The 19,061-nt window shown below is 42.9% G+C and overlaps 1 protein-coding gene across 2 annotated transcripts in view; it reads left to right on the top strand.

Moving 5' to 3' along the window:
• Positions 1-19,061, top strand: part of LOC138638471 (glypican-5-like) — a 494,253-nt gene that overhangs the window by 454,701 nt on the left and 20,491 nt on the right. The window lies entirely within an intron of this gene.

The following is a 19,061-nucleotide window of genomic DNA, read 5'->3' as shown; positions in this document are numbered from 1 at the left end:
TTCTAGTTTTCATATACGTTGATGAGGACTACTGTACTTTTAAAAGTCCCCTGAAACCATATGGTAATCTTTAAATATAGCTTTAATATTTTTTATGTATTTGTGTATATATATATAACTAGCTGAAGAGCCCGGCGTTGCCTGGGCATAGTAAATATCTGTGGTAAGTTATAGCACCTTATTTCTCTCATTTTCCCATCACACCTCTCATTTTCCTCCTCACATTTCTCATTTTCCCCCTCACTCCTCTTATTTTCTCCCTCACGCCTCTCATTCCCCCCTAACACTTGTCATTTCGACCTCACATATGTCATTTTCCGATCACTCCACTATTTTCCCTCACTCCTCTCATTTTGCACTCACACCTTTTTATTTTCACCTCACACTTCTCATTTTCACCTCACACCTCTCATTTTCCCCTCAGTATGTACATGTTTGTCATCTCCTTTATATATAGTATACACTTGTATGTCATCTCCTGTATATAGTATATACCTGTATGTCACCTCCTCCTGTGTATAGTATATACCTGTATGTCATCTCCCCTGTATATAGTATATACCTGCTGTATGTCATCTCCTCCTGTATATACCTATGTGTCATCTCCTCTTTTATATAGTATATACCTGTATGTCATTTCCTCCTGTATATAGTATATACCGGTGTGTCATCTGCTCCTCTTATATAGTATATACCTGTATGTCATCTCCTCCTGTATATAGTATATACCTGTATGTCATCCCCTCCTATATATATAGTATATACCTGTATGTCATCCCCTCCTGTATATAGTATATACCTGTGTGTCATCTCCCCTGTATATAGTATATACCTGTATGTCATCTCCTCCGGTATATAGTATATACCTGTGTGTCATATCCCCTGTATATAGTATGTACCTGTATGTCATCTCCTCCTGTATGTAGTATATATCTGTGTCATCTCCTCCTGTATATAGTATATATCTGTGTGTCATCTGCTCCTGTATATATAATATATACCTGTGTGTCATCTCCTCCTGTATATAGTATATACTGTACCTGTGTGTCATCTGCTCCTGTATATAGTATATACCTGTGTCATCTCCCCTGTATATAGTATCTACCTGTATGTCATCTCCTCCTGTATTAGACCTCGTTCACACGTTATTTGGTCAGTAATTTTTTTACCTCAGTATTTGTAAGCTAAATTGCAGCCTGATAAATCTCCAGCCAACAGGAAGCCCTCCCCCCTGGCAGTATATATTAGCTCACGCATACACATAATAGACAGGTCATGTGACTGGCAGCTGCCGTATTTCCTATATGGTACATTTGTTGCTCTTGTAGTTTGTCTGCTTATTAATCAGATTTTTATTTTTGAAGGATAATACCAGACTTGTGTGTGTTTTAGGGCGAGTTTCATGTGTAAATGTTGAGTTGCGTGTGGCGACATGCATGTAGCGACTTTTTGTGTGTCGAGTTGCATGTGACAGGTTAGTGTAACAAGTTGTGTGCAGCAAGTTTTGCGCATGGCGAGTTTTGCGCATGGCGAGTTTTATGTGTGGTGCGTTTTGAGTATGTGCAAGTTTTGTGTGAGGCAACTTTTGCATGTGTTGCAACTGTGTGCAAGTTTTGCGTGTGGAGAGTTTTCCATGAGGTGAGTTTTGCACGTGTGCCTAGTTTTGCGTGAACCTAGTTTTGCATGTGGCGAGTTTTGCATGTGCCAAATTTTGCGCGTGGCGAGTTTTGAGTGGTGATTTTTGTGTTTCGACTTTTATGTGGCGAGGTTGGTGTATGTGTGCTGAAATGTGTGCTGAGAGTGGTACATGTGTTCAAGCATGTGGTAGTGTGTGGCGCATATTGTGTGTGCGTTCATATCCCCATGTGTGGTGAGTATCCCATGTCGGGACCCACCTTAGCAACTGTACGGTATATACTCTTTGGCGCCATTGCTCTCATTCTTTAAGTCCCCCTTGTTCACATCTGGCAGCTGTCAATTTGCGTCCAAGACTTTTCCTTTCACTTTTTCCCCATTATGTAGATAGGGGCAAAATTGTTTGGTGAATTGGAACGCGCGGGGTTAAAATTTCGCCTCACAATATAGCCTGTGACGCTCTCGGGGTCCAGACGTGTGACTGTGCAAAATTTTGTGGCTGTAGCTGCGACGGTGCAGATGCCAATCCCGGACATACATACATACACACACACATATAGATATATATTAAAAGTAAACAGCCTTTTCATCATTATATAACTTCTCAAGAGATGTGGGCCTCTTAATAAATTTAGTCTATCTTACTCTGCTGGGCTTTTGGGCCAAGAGTGACATATGAAACACTAGCCTTGATAAATTCCCCCTATGGTGTTTGAGCAGAGCTACTTCTAGAAGACCTCCTGAAAGGTATGTTAACCTTTTGCACATAATTTTAAAAACCCCATTTTTGCCAGTCCAGTAAATAAAATGTATGCCAGATACTCACTCATGTAGAATTCAGCTACAATGCATCTCAGTTTTCTGGCGTGCATTATAGTAAATTTGCTGCACTGTGGTTGACCTCTTTTGAATCCCATTTACCGTATTTTAGGAAAACTGATGATCCTGGCATAAAATTAGAAATATCCATTGCTCTGCCTTTTGCAACTTTTTGGCACCAGAATTCTGACCTTAAGAAATGCTAAATTCATCTCCCATGTCTGCAGAAAGGACATGTACTTAGTTAAATGGTTATTCACAAAAACAAGTTATCATCTATACATGCGATAGTAGATTAATTGCAGATCTCTTGGAATCTGACTACTTGGATCCCAGTGATCTAGAGATCTTGCTTCTTGCTTCTGGATTGCCTCGTTCTGAATGATGCAAATTGTGCATGCTTGACTTTCGCTCCCTTCATCGTCTATGGGCCTGCTAGAAATAGTGGAGTGTTGTATTTTTCGGCAGTCCCATTTACCACACCCATTTATCAAAAGCTGGGGTGTAGCTAGAATGGCTGGTAAGGAATGCCATTTGGGGGTTGAATGCCAATATTTCACTCTGCATTGGCTAAAATATTAAAACTGAATTGTTGCCCTGGGTTAACGAAGACCAAGTTCTAAGGGCTCGCGCACACGACCATATTTTTTAGTCCGAGGCCCATCTGTTAAAATAACGGATCGCACTCGGACCAATGTTATTCAAAGTGCAGAGCATATGAGCAACTTTTTCTCTGACTAGATCTGCATGAGAAAAAAATTGCAGCATGCACTATGTTCCCCTGAAAATCGGATGAGACTCAGCCATTCAACTCTGAAAATCGGATGCCATCTGGAGCCACAGTACAGCATCCGATTTTTACGGATACATTGCATCTACATTACATGTTGTAGAATTCTGTAACATAGGAAACGAAAAATGGTCCTGTAAATGATTAATAGCTGCTATGTAGAAAAACAGATTATATACGGACTGCACACCAATGAGGCCATGTTCACACATTCAGTATTTGGTCAGTATTTTACCTCAGTATTTGTAAGCCAGAACCAGGAGTGGGTGATAAATACAGAAGTGGTGACGGGTTTCTATTATACTTTTCCTCTCATTGTTCCTCACCTGGTTTTGGCTTACAAATACTGAGGTAAAATACTGACCAAATACTGAACGCGTGACATTGGCCATTCAGAAGAAAAATCATCCCACTTTTCTGGATACAACTCTGAATGATTTGAGTATAATGTCTTGTGACTTCAGCCTAACCCTGACTGAACTATAAACGTTGGGCTGGCCTGATATACTGCTTTGTGCACCATTCCTGATGCATAGATTGGTGAGATGTATTTTCACTAAACATGACATAAGTAGATGGCACAGGCATCTGATATCTGAGAGGATAAAGGTGTAGGTACTGCCTCCAAGATCAAAAAGGCCAAGAATGAGACTCTTCAAAGATAGCCTGTCACTTGATTCATTCTGCCCAAACCATGGACATCATGAATAAGAGCCTGGCTGAAGGTTTGTAACCAGGGATGTCGTTATCTGAAAAGCCCAGACGTTTGAGAGAAAACATAGATTTAAGAACCGACTGGGACTGTAGGGAGAGACCTGACTAGTCTAGCACCAGCCCTTGCTGGTTTATCTTCCATCCACTCTAGTTGATAGACAGGTCTTTCCCTATGTAGACACCTGGGTAGGAACAAGGGTTGCCGTGATGGGCTAGTCAGGTCTCTCTCAACAATGCTGGTTGACGCTTAAAGCAATGTTCTCTTTTAACCCCTTAGTGACGGAGCCATATTTTTGAAATCTGACCAGTGTCACTTTATGTGGTAATAACTCCGCAACGCTTCAACAAATCCCAGTGATTTTAATATTGTTTTTTCCTGACACATTACACTTTATGATAATGGTAAACTTAGGTCAATATGTTTTGTGTTTATTTTTAAAAAATCTCAAAAATTTGAGAAAAATGTTAAAAAATTTGCAATTTTCTAAATTTGAATGATTATCCCTTTAATCCAGATGGCCATTCCACAGCAACCCATTAATAAATAACGTTTCCCTTGTGTCGGCTTTATATCAGCTCCATTTGTAAAATGTTATTTTATTTTGTTAGCATTTTAGGAGGTTTAAAAATGTAGCAGCAATTTTTCATTTTTTCAAGGAAATTTACAAAATTGTATTTCTTTAGGGACTTATCCATGTTTGAAGTGACTTTAGGGGTCTCATATATTGGGAAACCCCCAAACGTGATACCATTTTAAAAACAGCACCCCCTGACATATTGAAAACTGCAGTCAGGTAGTTTATTAACCCTTCATGTGCTTTACAGGAATTAATGCAAAGTGGCATGACAGAAATGAAAATGTGTATTATTACCACCTAAATGCCTGCTATCTTCTGAACAGATTACTAGAGCTGTCGGACTGTAAGGCCGCTTTTTTGTCATGAATTGCCACGGCAAACATCAGGACCACAAAATCATGATCTGAGGGCACCAATTGGGATAAAGAGGAAGCCCCCACACTCTGTTAACCATTTATATGATGTAATCACTATTTACAGCAGCATCTAAGGGGTTAAACAGATTTGGACGGTGCAAACACTGATCGTGGCTGATGCAGCAAGTTGTCAGCTATCGTGTACAGCCGACAGCTACTGGATTGTCATCTGTATGGGGAGGCTATGCTCTTATATCTCAGGTCAGTTAAAAGACGTATTGGCTGTCATTAAGGGGTTAAACACCCGCCCCCGCAGAGCGTGCCAGAGAAAAACATGCCTGACTGCAATTGGTCGGCCAGGCTCAGATTCATGGTGCCTTTGGTTTAAACAGTATGAATCAAGTGGCAGGCTTTTTATTTTTATTTATTTTAGAAAATTGCGATTTTCATGTTCAGGATTCCAAAATTTTACTCATGGTTTGCATTGGATGATATAGGAAACAAAAAAAAAGGAATATTGTGTGATGCTTCGGCATGGTGGCCATAATGTCATCTGACATTGCTAGACATGGTTTGCATTTCTCTCATCAGATATCACCATGATATAAAATTACTGACATTTCCGAGCCTTTTCACATTTACATGAATGTTTTACTTTTCCCAGATAGGTTTGTCTTATTAAGAGTTAATGTAATCCCTTCCATTCATTGTCCGGTTACACTGTTTGCTTCAGTAGTCCAGGGACTTTCACGCACTGTGATGCTTGTTGGCTCCAAGACATGAGATTTGGCTGGCAGAAGAGTAGCAGAAAGTATTCTTGGAACAGATTATGTCACTCCAGGGCAGATGTGAGCTACATTGTGGCAGACTCCGTGTGTGGCATGTGGGCAGCGCAGCACACAATATGTTCTGTTATTTCTACTAAGCCCCTTGCTTTAGGATGCGTGGGTGGACTTCCACTTTAAAAGACTAAAATACTGGAAATCTGTCCCCCCTCCTTACCCCTTTTCGCTACATGCCCAGTCCATCTGCCGCCATCATTTATGAAGTTAGGAACTGAATAATGTAGATCTGGTATTTTCTTTTCTTTCTGTCATTATATTGGGTTTATTAATAATCACTGGGCTGTGGATATATAACTGGAACTTCATGGGGTATCCCAACGACAATCCAGATAATGTGGAATGTCCCTGTGAAAAAAAAGCTATAATGGCGGCTATGTTAGTTGTCACTCCTCTTTTCAAGAAACTGCTGATAACATTTTTCACAACTGCAATTTGTAGAGAGTTTAAAGCACAAAAGTGTAGCTGTAGGTGGTGCAAAAGTAGAAGCCGCACATAGGCCCTGATGTTTGAGGTGGTCCAAAAACCCCTCTACTACTTAAAGGAAATCTGGCACCAGGTTAATCTGAGAGCAGCATGATGTCAGGGCAGGAGGCCCGGATTTAGGGGGGGGGGGGGCGGGGCAAGGGGCCCGGGCCCTGGGCCTCCCACCAACATAGGGATAAATATCTCAAAACATATAAAATACATGTCTCTTTACTGTGAACTAATGATAAGGAACATTTAACAAAAGAGAAACTATTGAAAGTATAGGGACCTGGCTACGGTCCTACATCGCAGTGGCTGGCGCAGAGCGGCAGAGTCATGGCACCTGACCTGCATAAGCATCCACTGACCTGTCTAGCTTAGCCAGACTTCCTTAGTACCGTCCGTGTACCTAATGCTTAGCTTATGACATGCGGCAGCCTTCTCCGATCCCAACAGAAGCTTCTAGGCGCTACCTATTCAGCTATATGATCGCTCCCCCAGATTAGATCAGATGAGAGTTTGTTCAGCTACCTTCGAGGAGGGAGGCGGAGCCACGATGTCGGCGCGAGAAGAGGATTCTCCACCGCGGAGCGCAGCAGGACTTCACTCTGGATCTTCAGTCACTGAAGATCCAGAGGTGAAGTGGGTCAGTCTTCACAGTGTCGCGGTGGGTGAGTATGATCTCTGCCTGTCTGTCTGTGTGTGTCTGTCTATCTGTGTATCTTTCTTGCAGCTCCTGTCCTACACAGTACCATACTGTATATACAGGTCCACACTATATCCTGCATTACAGTGTGTTCGTGTATACTGTTGTACAGTGCCTTGCGAAAGTATTCGGCACCTTGGAACTTTTCATCCCTTTCCCACATATCATGCTTCAAACATAAAGATACCAAATGTAAATTTTTGGTGAAGAATCAACAACAAGTGGCACAAAACTGTAAAGTTGAACGAAATGTATTGGTTATTTGAAATTTTTGTGGAAATACAAAAAATGAAAAGTTGGGCGTGCAATATTTCAGCTTGAAGGACAGAGGACATCATGAAGACCAAGGAACCAACAGGCAGGTCCGTGATACTGTTGTGGAGAAGTTTAAAGCCGAATTTGGATACAAAATGATTTCCAAAACTTTAAACATCTCAAGGAGCATTATGCAAGCGTCATATTGAAATGGAAGGAGTATCATACCACTGCAAATCTACCAAGACCCGGCCGTCCCTCTAAACTTCATCTCAAACAAGGAGAAGACTGATCAGAGATGCAGCCAAGAGGCCCATGATCACTCTGGATGAACTGCGGAGATCTACAGCTGAGGTGGGACAGCCTGTCCATAGGACAACAATCAGTCGTACACTGCACAAATCTGACCTTTATGGAAGAGTGGCAAGAAGAAAGACATTTCTCAATGATATCCATAAAAAGTGTCGTTTAAAGTTTGCAACAAGCCACCTGGGAGAAACACCAAACATGTGGAAGAAGGTGCTTTGGTCAGACGAAACCAAAATCTAACTTTTTGGCAACAATGCCAAACAATATGTTTGGCGTAAAGGCAACACAGCTCATCACCCTGAACACACCATCCCCACTGTCAAACATGGTGGTGGCAGCATCATGCTTTGGTCCTGCTTTTCTTCAGCAGAGACAAGGAAGATGGTTAAAATTGATGGGAAGATGGATGGAGCTAAATACAGGACCATTCTGGAAGAAAACCTGTTGGAGTCTGCAAAAGACCTGAGACTGGGACGGAGATTTGTCTTCCAATAAGACAATGATCCCAAACATAAAGCAAAATCTACAAAGGAATGGTTCACAAATAAATGTATCCAGGTGTTAGAATGGCCAAGTCAAAGTCCAGACCTCAATCCAATCGGGAATCTGTGGAAAGAGCTGAAAACTGCTATTCACAAACGATCTCCATCAAACCTCACTGAGCTCGAGCTGTTTGCCAAGGAAGAATGGGCAAGAATTTCAGTCTCTCAATGTACAAAACTGATAGAGACATACCCCAAGCGACTTACAGCTGTAGTTGCAGCAAAAGGTGGCGCAACAAAGTATTAAGTTAAAGGGGCCGAATAATATTGCACGCCGCACTTTTCACTTATTGAATTTCCACAAAAATTTAAAATAACCAATAAACTTCGTTCAACTTCACAATTGTGTTCCACTTGTTGTTGATTCATTACCAAAAAATTACATTTAGTATCTTGAATGTTTGAAGCATAATATGTGGGAATAGGTTGAAAAATTCCAGGAGGCCGAATACGTTCGCAAGGCACTGTATTTTGGTGTGGACCTGTTTACAGTATAGTGCTGTGTATACACTTTATACAGCCCCTCAGCCTCTATTCTATATACAGCCAGCACAGCAGCAGCCTCTGATATACACAAGGATCAGTCCTAGGCCCCCTCCTCTTCTCTTTGTATACTGCCCCTATTGGACAAACAATCAGTAGATTTGGCTTCCAGTACCATCTCTATGCTGACGACACCCAACTATACACTTCTTCTCCTGATCTCACGCCTGCCTTATTAGAAAACACCAGTGATTGTCTTACCGCTGTCTCTAGCATCATGTCCTCCCTCTATCTGAAACTAAACCTGTCAAAAACTGAACTCCTCGTGTTTTCTCCCTCTACTAACCTACCTTTGCCTGACATTGCCATCTCCGTTTGCGGTTCCACCATTACTCCAAAGCAACATGCCCGCTGCCTTGGGGTCATCCTTGATTCTGACCTTTCATTCACCCCCCACATTCGATCACTGGCTCGCTCTTCTTACCTGCATCTCAAAAACATTTCTAGAATTCGCCCTTTTCTTACTTTCGACTCTGCAAAAACTCTTACTGTTTCACTTATTCATTCTCGTCTGGACTATTGTAACTCTCTACTAATCGGCCTCCCTCTTACCAAACTCTCCCCGCTCCAATCTGTCCTGAATGCTGCTGCCAGGATCATATTCCTCACCAACCGTTACACCGATGCCTCTACCTTGTGCCAGTCATTACACTGGTTACCCATCCACTCAAGAATCCAGTACAAAACTACTACCCTCATCCACAAAGCACTCCATGGCTCAGCACCACCCTACATCTCCTCTCTGGTCTCAGTCTACCACCCTACCCGTGCCCTCCGCTCCGCTGATGACCTCAGGTTAGCATCCTCAATAATCAGAACCTCCCACTCCCGTCTCCAAGACTTTACACGTGCTGCGCCGATTCTTTGGAATGCACTACCTAGGTTAATACGATTAATCCCCAATCCCCACAGTTTTAAGCGTGCCCTAAAAACTCATTTGTTCAGACTGGCCTACCGCCTCAATGCATTAACCTAACGATCCCTGTGTGGCCTATATTAAAAAAAAAAAAAATTAATTAACTGGTTCATGCAGCTTTACATGAACACCCAAGCCTTACACTATGGCTGGTCCGAATAACTATAGCAATTGTTACCATCCACCTCTCGTGTCTCCCCTTTTCCTCATAGTTTGTAAGCTTACGAGCAGGGCCCTCACTCCTCTTGGTATCTGTTTTGAACTGTATTTCTGTTATGCTGTAATGTCTATTGTATGTACAAGTCCCCTCTATAATTTGTAAAGCGCTGCGGAATATGTTGGCGCTATATAAATAAAAATTATTATTATTATTATTATTACACAGCCCGACAGCAGCCCCTCATATATATACAGCCCAGCAGCAGCTTCTAATATATACAGCCCAGCAACAGCCCCTCATATATATATATATATATATATATATATATATATACACAGCCCAGCACCAGCCCCTCATATATATTTATATACAGCCCAGCAGAAACCTCTCATACATACAGTATAGAGCCCAGCAGAAGCCTCTGACATATAGAGCCCAGCAGCAGTCTTTGATATAGACAGCCCAAATTTCTACAATACAAATTTAGCTTTTTTACCCATCTGAAAGAACTGTCTTCAGACGAGCTTAAGGCCACAGCAGAGCAACTCGTCAGATGACTTGGACATTACATTTATCGATGAACTGTGTCAGTTTGTAACATTTGTCAATTTATTCACAGACGAGGAGCCAAAACGTATCAGCACTGAACTTTTCATGTACAAGCTTATCATAGAAAAGGCTGTGCAGGATACTTTCCCAAATATTGAGATAGCTCTAAGGATATATCTAATTTTGATGGTAACAAACTGCAGTGGTGAGCGTTCCTTCTCAAAACTCAAATTATTTGAAAACTGATTAAGGACATCCATGAAGCAGGAACTACTTGTAAATTTGGCTATCATGAGCATCAAGTCAGATCTACTGCGTGAATTGGACTTTAGTGACATCATTAGTGATTTTGCTGCAGGAAAATCAAGGAAAGTGCCTGGATTGTAAAAAATGAATGATTTTACCTGAATTACTCTGCGTAAATGATTTCTGTAAATAAACTTGCGTTCGTTTCATTTTGTGTTTTTGCATTACATATTGCAACACCTTGAAAAATGGGCCTCCCTCCAAAATGGGCCCCGGGCCACCCACCTCTTAAATCCGGCCCTGCGGGGCAGAGACATTGATTCCAGCGATGTGTCACTTACTGGCCTGATCAGTGTATTTGGATAAAAAATTGCTTTATTAGCAGCAGAAAATCACTAGAGGACTACGCTGTGTTCCAAATTATGATGCAAATTTGATTTATGTGTCATAAAGATTTAATTGTTTTGTTTTTCAAATAAACTCATGGATGGCATTGTGTCTCAGGGCTCAATACATAGTAACATAGTAACATAGTAACATAGTTAGTAAGGCCGAAAAAAGACATTTGTCCATCCAGTTCAGCCTATATTCCATCATAATAAATCCCCAGATCTACGTCCTTCTACAGAACCTAATAATTGTATGATACAATATTGTTCTGCTCTAGGAAGACATCCAGGCCTCTCTTGAACCCCTCAACTGAGTTCGCCATCACCACCTCCTCAGGCAAGCAATTCCAGATTCCCACTGCCCTAACAGTAAAGAATCCTCTTCTATGTTGGTGGAAAAACCTTCTCTCCTCCAGACGCAAAGAATGCCCCCTTGTGCCCGTCACCTTCCTTGGTATAAACAGATCCTCAGCGAGATATTTGTATTGTCCCCTTATATACTTATACATGGTTATTAGATCGCCCCTCAGTCGTCTTTTTTCTAGACTAAATAATCCTAATTTTGCTAATCTATCTGGGTATTGTAGTTCTCCCATCCCCTTTATTAATTTTGTTGCCCTCCTTTGTACTCTCTCTAGTTCCATTATAGCCTTCCTGAGCACCGGTGCCCAAAACTGGACACAGTACTCCATGTGCGGTCTAACTAGGGATTTGTACAGAGGCAGTATAATGCTCTCATCATGTGTATCCAGACCTCTTTTAATGCACCCCATGATCCTGTTTGCCTTGGCAGCTGCTGCCTGGCACTGGCTGCTCCAGGTAAGTTTATCATTAACTAGGATCCCCAAGTCCTTCTCCCTGTCAGATTTACCCAGTGGTTTCCCATTCAGTGTGTAATGGTGATATTGATTCCTTCTTCCCATGTGTATAACCTTACATTTATCATTGTTAAACCTCATCTGCCACCTTTCAGCCCAAGTTTCCAACTTATCCAGATCCATCTGTAGCAGAATACTATCTTCTCTTGTATTAACTGCTTTACATAGTTTTGTATCATCTGCAAATATCGATATTTTACTGTGTAAACCTTCTACCAGATCATTAATGAATATGTTGAAGAGAACAGGTCCCAATACCGACCCCTGCGGTACCCCACTGGTCACAGCGACCCAGTTAGAGACTATACCATTTATAACCACCCTCTGCTTTCTATCACTAAGCCAGTTATTAACCCATTTACACACATTTTCCCCCAGACCAAGCATTCCTATTTTGTGTACCAACCTCTTGTGCGGCACGGTATCAAACGCTTTGGAAAAATCGAGATATACCACGTCCAATGACTCACCGTGGTCCAGCCTATAGCTTACCTCTTCATAAAAACTGATTAGATTGGTTTGACAGGAGCGATTTCTCATAAACCCATGCTGATATGGAGTTAAACAGTTATTCTCATTGAGATAATCCAGAATAACATCCCTCAGAAACCCTTCAAATATTTTACCAACAATAGAGGTTAGACTTACTGGCCTATAATTTCCAGGTTCACTTTTAGAGCCCTTTTTGAATATTGGCACCACATTTGCTATGCGCCAGTCCTGCGGAACAGACCCTGTCGCTATAGAGTCCCTAAAAATAAGAAATAATGGTTTATCTATTACATTACTTAGTTCTCTTAGTACTCGTGGGTGTATGCCATCCGGACCCGGAGATTTATCTATTTTAATCTTATTTAGCCGGTTTCGCACCTCTTCTTGGGTTAGATTGGTGACCCTTAATATAGGGTTTTCATTGTTTCTTGGGATTTCACCTAGCATTTCATTTTCCACTGTGAATACCGTGGAGAAGAAGGTGTTTAATATGTTAGCTTTTTCCTCGTCATCTACAACCATTCTTTCCTCACTATTTTTTAAGGGGCCTACATTTTCAGTTTTTATTCTTTTACTATTGATATAGTTGAAGAACAGTTTGGGATTAGTTTTACTCTCCTTAGCAATGTGCTTCTCTGTTTCCTTTTTGGCAGCTTTAATTAGTTTTTTAGATAAGGTATTTTTCTCCCTATAGTTTTTTAGAGCTTCAATGGTGCCATCCTGCTTTAGTAGTGCAAATGCTTTCTTTTTACTGTTAATTGCCTGTCTTACTTCTTTGTTTAGCCACATTGGGTTTTTCCTATTTCTAGTCCTTTTATTCCCACAAGGTATAAACCGCTTACACTGCCTATTTAGGATGTTCTTAAACATTTCCCATTTATTATCTGTATTCTTATTTCTGAGGATATTGTCCCAGTCTACCAGATTAAGGGCATCTCTTAGCTGGTCAAACTTTGCCTTCCTAAAGTTCAGTGTTTTTGTGACTCCCTGACAAGTCCCCCTAGTGAAAGACAGGTGAAACTGTACAATATTGTGGTCGCTATTTCCTAGATGCCCAACCACCTGCAGATTTGTTATTCTGTCAGGTCTATTAGATAGTATTAGGTCTAAAAGTGCTGCTCCTCTGGTTGGATTCTGCACCAATTGTGAAAGATAATTTTTCTTGGTTATTAGCAGAAACCTGTTGCCTTTATGGGTTTCACAGGTTTCTGTTTCCCAGTTAATATCCGGGTAGTTAAAGTCTCCCATAACCAGGACCTCATTATGGGTTGCAGCTTCATCTATCTGCTTTAGAAGTAGACTTTCCATGGTTTCTGTTATATTTGGGGGTTTGTAACAGACCCCAATGAGAATTTTGTTACCATTTTTCCCTCCATGAATTTCGACCCATATGGACTCGTCATCCTCATTTCCTTCGCTAATATCCTCCCTTAAAGTGGACTTTAGACAAGACTTTACATAGAGACAAACCCCTCCTCCTCTCCGATTTTTACGATCCTTTCTAAACAAACTGTAACCCTGTAAGTTAACTGCCCAGTCATAGCTTTCATCTAACCATGTCTCGGTTATTCCCACTATGTCAAAGTTACCTGTAGATATTTCTGCTTCTAGTTCTTCCATCTTGTTTGTCAGGCTTCTGGCGTTTGCGAGCATGCAGTTTAGAGGATTTTGTTTTGTTCCAATCTCCTCGCTGTGGATTGTTTTAGAAATGTTCTTACCTCCCTTCTGAGTATGTTTTCCTGGGTCTTCTTTGTTCAAGTCTAATGTTTTTCTTCCCGTCCCCTCTTCTTCTAGTTTAACGCCCTCCTGATGAGTGTAGCGAGTCTTCTGGCGAATGTGTGTTTCCCAGGTTTGTTGAGGTGTAGTCCATCTCTGGCGAGGAGTCCATCGTACAAGTAATTCACACCATGGTCCAGGAATCCGAATCCTTGTTGTCTGCACCATCGTCTTAGCCAGTTGTTTGCATCAAGGATCCTGTTCCATCTCCTGGTGCCATGCCCGTCTACTGGAAGGATAGAAGAAAAAACTACCTGTGCATCCAGTTCCTTTACTTTCTTCCCCAACTCTTCAAAGTCCTTGCAGATTGTTGGTAGGTCCTTCCTTGCCGTGTCATTGGTGCCAACATGTATCAGAAGAAATGGGTGGACGTCCTTGGAGCTGAAGAGCTTTGGTATCCTATCGGTCACATCCTTGATCATCGCACCTGGAAGGCAGCATACTTCTCTTGCAGTTATGTCCGGTCTGCAGATGGCTGCTTCTGTGCCTCTCAGTAGTGAGTCTCCCACCACCACCACTCTTCGTTGCTTCTTGGCTGTACTTTTTGCTGTCACTTGTTGCTGTGTGCCCTTTTCTTTTTTGCTTGCTGGTATTGCTTCATCCTTAGGTGTGCCATCTTCATCCTCTACAAAGATTTGATATCGGTTCTTCAGTTGTGTGGTTGGTGATTTCTCCATGGTCTTCTTGCTTCTTTTGGTCACATGCTTCCACTCATCTGCTTTTGGAGGTTCTCTGACACTTTTTTCACCTTCTGTAACCAGTAGAGATGCTTCTGTTCTGTCTAGAAAGTCTTCATTCTCTTTGATGAGTTTCAAAGTTGCTATTCTTTCTTCCAGACCCCGCACCTTTTCTTCTAAAAGGGCCACTAGTCTACACTTCTGACAGGTGAAATTTGATTCTTCTTCTGGTCGATCTGTGAACATGTAGCACATGCTGCAGCTCACCATGTAGGTTGTCACATCTGCCATGTTGCTCCTAGATCCTGCTGACTTGCTGTGTGTTTTCCTTCTTGTGTAATCTACTCAGCTAGATAACTGAAATCAATCTTAAACACATGTGATAATTACCGTATATACTCGAGTATAAGCCGACCCGAGTATAAGCCGACCCCCCTAATTTTACCACAAAAAACTGGGAAAACTTATTGACTCGAGTATATGCCTAGGGTGGAAAACGCAGCAGCTACCGGTGAATTTCAAAAATAAAAATAGATGCTCCATACCGTTCATTATGGCCCCATAGCTGTGCTATATAGTGCTCTGCGCCGTTCATTATTGCCCCATAGCTGTGCCATATGGTGCTCTGCACCTTTCATTATTTCCCCATAGCTGTGCCATATAGTGCTCTGCACCGTTCATTATTGCCCCATAGCTGTGCCATATAGTGCTCTGCACCGTTCATTATTTCCCCATAGCTGTGACATATAGTGCTCTGTACCGTTCATTATTACCCCATAGATGTGCCATATAGTGCTCTGCACCGTTCATTATTGCCCCATAGATGTACCATAGAAAGGTGTGCCATATAGTGCTCTGCACTGTTCATTATTGCCCCATAGCTGTGCCATATAGTGCTCTGCACAGTTCGTTATTGCCCCATGGCTGTGCCATATAGTGCTCTGCACAGTTCATTATTGCCCCATAGCTGTGCCATATAGTGCTCTGCACCGTTCATTATTGCCCCATAGCTGTGCCATATAGTGCTCTGCACCGTTCATTATTGCCCCATAGATGTGCCATATAGTGCTCTGCACCGTTCATTATTGCCCCATAGCTGTGACATATAGTGCTCTGCACAGTTCATTATAGCCCCATAGCTGTGCCATATAGAGCTCTGCACCGTTCATTATTGCCCCATAGCTGTGCCATATAGTGCTCTGCACCGTTCATTATTGCCCCATAGCTGTGCCATATAGTGCTCTGCACCATTCATTATTGCCCCATAGCTGTGCCATATAGTGCTCTGCACCGTTCATTATTGCCCCATAGCTGTGCCATATAGTGCTCTGCACCGTTCATTATTGCCCCATAGCTGTGCCATACAGTGCTCTGCACCGTTCATTATTGCCCCATAGATGTGCCATATAGTGCTCTGCACCGTTCATTATTGCCCCATAGCTGTGCCATATAGTGCTCTGCACAGTTCATTATTGCCCCATAGCTGTGCCATATAGTGCTCTGCACCGTTCATTATTGCCCCATAGCTGTGCCATATAGTGCTCTGCACCGTTCATTATTGCTCCATAGCTGTGCCATATAGTGCTCTGCACCATTCATTATTGCCCCATAGCTGTGCCATATAGTGCTCTGCACCGTTCATTCTTGCCCCATAACTGTGCCATATAGCGCTCTGCACCGTTCATTCTTGCCCCATAGCTGTACCATATAGTGCTCTGCACCGTTCATTCTTGCCCCATAACTGTGCCATATAGTGCTCTGCACCGTTCATTCTTGCCCCATAGCTGTGCCATATAGTGCTCTGCACAGTTCATTATTGGCCCATAGCTGTGACATATAGTGCTCTGCACAGTTCATTATTGCCCCATAGCTGTGCCATATAGTGCTCTGCACCATTCATTATTGCCCCATAGATGTGCCATATAGTGCTCTGCAACGTTCATTATTGCCCCATAGATGTACCATAGAAAGGTGTGCCATATAGTGCTCTGCACCGTTCATTATTGCCCCATAGCTGTGACATATAGTGCTCTGCACAGTTCATTATTGCCCCATAGCTGTGCCATATAGTGCTCTGCACCGTTCATTATTGCCCCATAGCTGTGCCATATAGTGCTCTGCACCGTTCATTCTTGCCCCATAGCTGTGCCATATAGTGCTCTGCATCGTTCATTCTTGCCCCATAACTGTGCCATATAGTGCTCTGCACCGTTCATTATTGCCCCATAGCTGTGCCATATAGTGCTCTGCACCGTTCATTCTTGCCCCATAGCTGTGCCATATAGTGCTCTGCACCGTTCATTATTGCCCCATAGCTGTGCCATATAGTGCTCTGCACCGTTCATTCTTGCCCCATAGCTGTGACATATAGTGCTCTGCACAGTTCATTATTGCCCCATAGCTGTGCCATATAGTGCTCTGCACCATTCATTATTGCCCCATAGCTGTGCCATATAGTGCTCTGCACCATTCATTATTGCCCCATAGCTGTGCCATATAGTGCTCTGCACCGTTCATTCTTGCCCCATAACTGTGCCATATAGCGCTCTGCACCGTTCATTCTTGCCCCATAGTTGTGCCATATAGTGCTCTGCACCATTCATTGTTGCCCCATAGCTGTGCCATATAGTGCTCTGCACCGTTCATTCTTGCCCCATAGCTGTGCCATATAGTGCTCTGCACCATTCATTATTGCCCCATAGCTGTGCCATATAGTGCTCTGCACCGTTCATTATTGCCCCATAGCTGTGCCATATAGTGCTCTGCACCGTTCATTATTGCCCCATAGCTGTGCCATACAGTGCTCTGCACCATTCATTATTGCCCCATAGATGTGCCATATAGTGCTCTGCACCGTTCATTATTGCCCCATAGCTGTGCCATATAGTGCTCTGCACAGTTCATTATTGCCCCATAGCTGTGCCATATAGTGCTCTGCACCGTTCATTATTGCCCCATAGCTGTGCCATATAGTGCTCTGCACCGTTCATTATTGCTCCATAGCTGTGCCATATAGTGCTCTGCACCATTCATTATTGCCCCATAGCTGTGCCATATAGTGCTCTGCACCGTTCATTCTTGCCCCATAACTGTGCCATATAGCGCTCTGCACCGTTCATTCTTGCCCCATAGCTGTACCATATAGTGCTCTGCACCGTTCATTCTTGCCCCATAACTGTGCCATATAGTGCTCTGCACCGTTCATTCTTGCCCCATAGCTGTGCCATATTGTGCTCTGCACCGTTCATTATTGCCCCATAGCTGTGACATATAGTGCTCTGCACAGTTCATTATTGCCCCATAGCTGTGCCATATAGTGCTCTGCACCATTCATTATTGCCCCATAGATGTGCCATATAGTGCTCTGCAACGTTCATTATTGCCCCATAGATGTACCATAGAAAGGTGTGCCATATAGTGCTCTGCACCGTTCATTATTGCCCCATAGCTGTGACATATAGTGCTCTGCACAGTTCATTATTGCCCCATAGCTGTGCCATATAGTGCTCTGCACCGTTCATTATTGCCCCATAGCTGTGCCATATAGTGCTCTGCACCGTTCATTCTTGCCCCATAGCTGTGCCATATAGTGCTCTGCATCGTTCATTCTTGCCCCATAACTGTGCCATACAGTGCTCTGCACCGTTCATTATTGCCCCATAGCTGTGCCATATAGTGCTCTGCACCGTTCATTCTTGCCCCATAGCTGTGCCATATAGTGCTCTGCACCGTTCATTATTGCCCCATAGCTGTGCCATATAGTGCTCTGCACCGTTCATTCTTGCCCCATAGCTGTGACATATAGTGCTCTGCACAGTTCATTATTGCCCCATAGCTGTGCCATATAGTGCTCTGCACCGTTCATTATTGCCCCATAGCTGTGCCATATAGTGCTCTGCACCATTCATTATTGCCCCATAGCTGTGCCATATAGTGCTCTGCACCGTTCATTCTTGCCCCATAACTGTGCCATATAGCGCTCTGCACCGTTCATTCTTGCCCCATAGTTGTGCCATATAGTGCTCTGCACCATTCATTGTTGCCCCATAGCTGTGCCATATAACCCTCTGCACCGTTCATTCTTGCCCCATAGCTGTGCCATATAGTGCTCTGCACCGTTCATTATTGCCCCATAACTGTGCCATATAGTGCACTGCACCGTTCATTCTTGCCCCATAGCTGTGCCATATAGTGCTCTGTACCGTTCATTCTTGCTCCATAGCTGTGCCATATAGTGCTCTGCACCATTCATTCTTGCCCCATAGCTGTGCCATATAGTGCTCTGCACCGTTCATTCTTGCCCCATAGCTGTGCCATATAGTGCTCTGCACCGTTCATTCTTGCCCCATAGCTGTGCCATATAGTGCTCTGCACTGTTCATTCTTGCCCCAGAGCTGTGCCATATAGTGCTCTGCACAGTT

Source organism: Ranitomeya imitator, chromosome 5, assembly GCF_032444005.1.
Source record: "Ranitomeya imitator isolate aRanImi1 chromosome 5, aRanImi1.pri, whole genome shotgun sequence".
In the NCBI taxonomy this organism is placed as follows: Eukaryota; Metazoa; Chordata; class Amphibia; order Anura; family Dendrobatidae; genus Ranitomeya; species Ranitomeya imitator.
The sequence above is the reverse complement of the archived record's forward strand: the minus strand, read 5'-3'. Positions and strand labels throughout refer to the sequence as shown.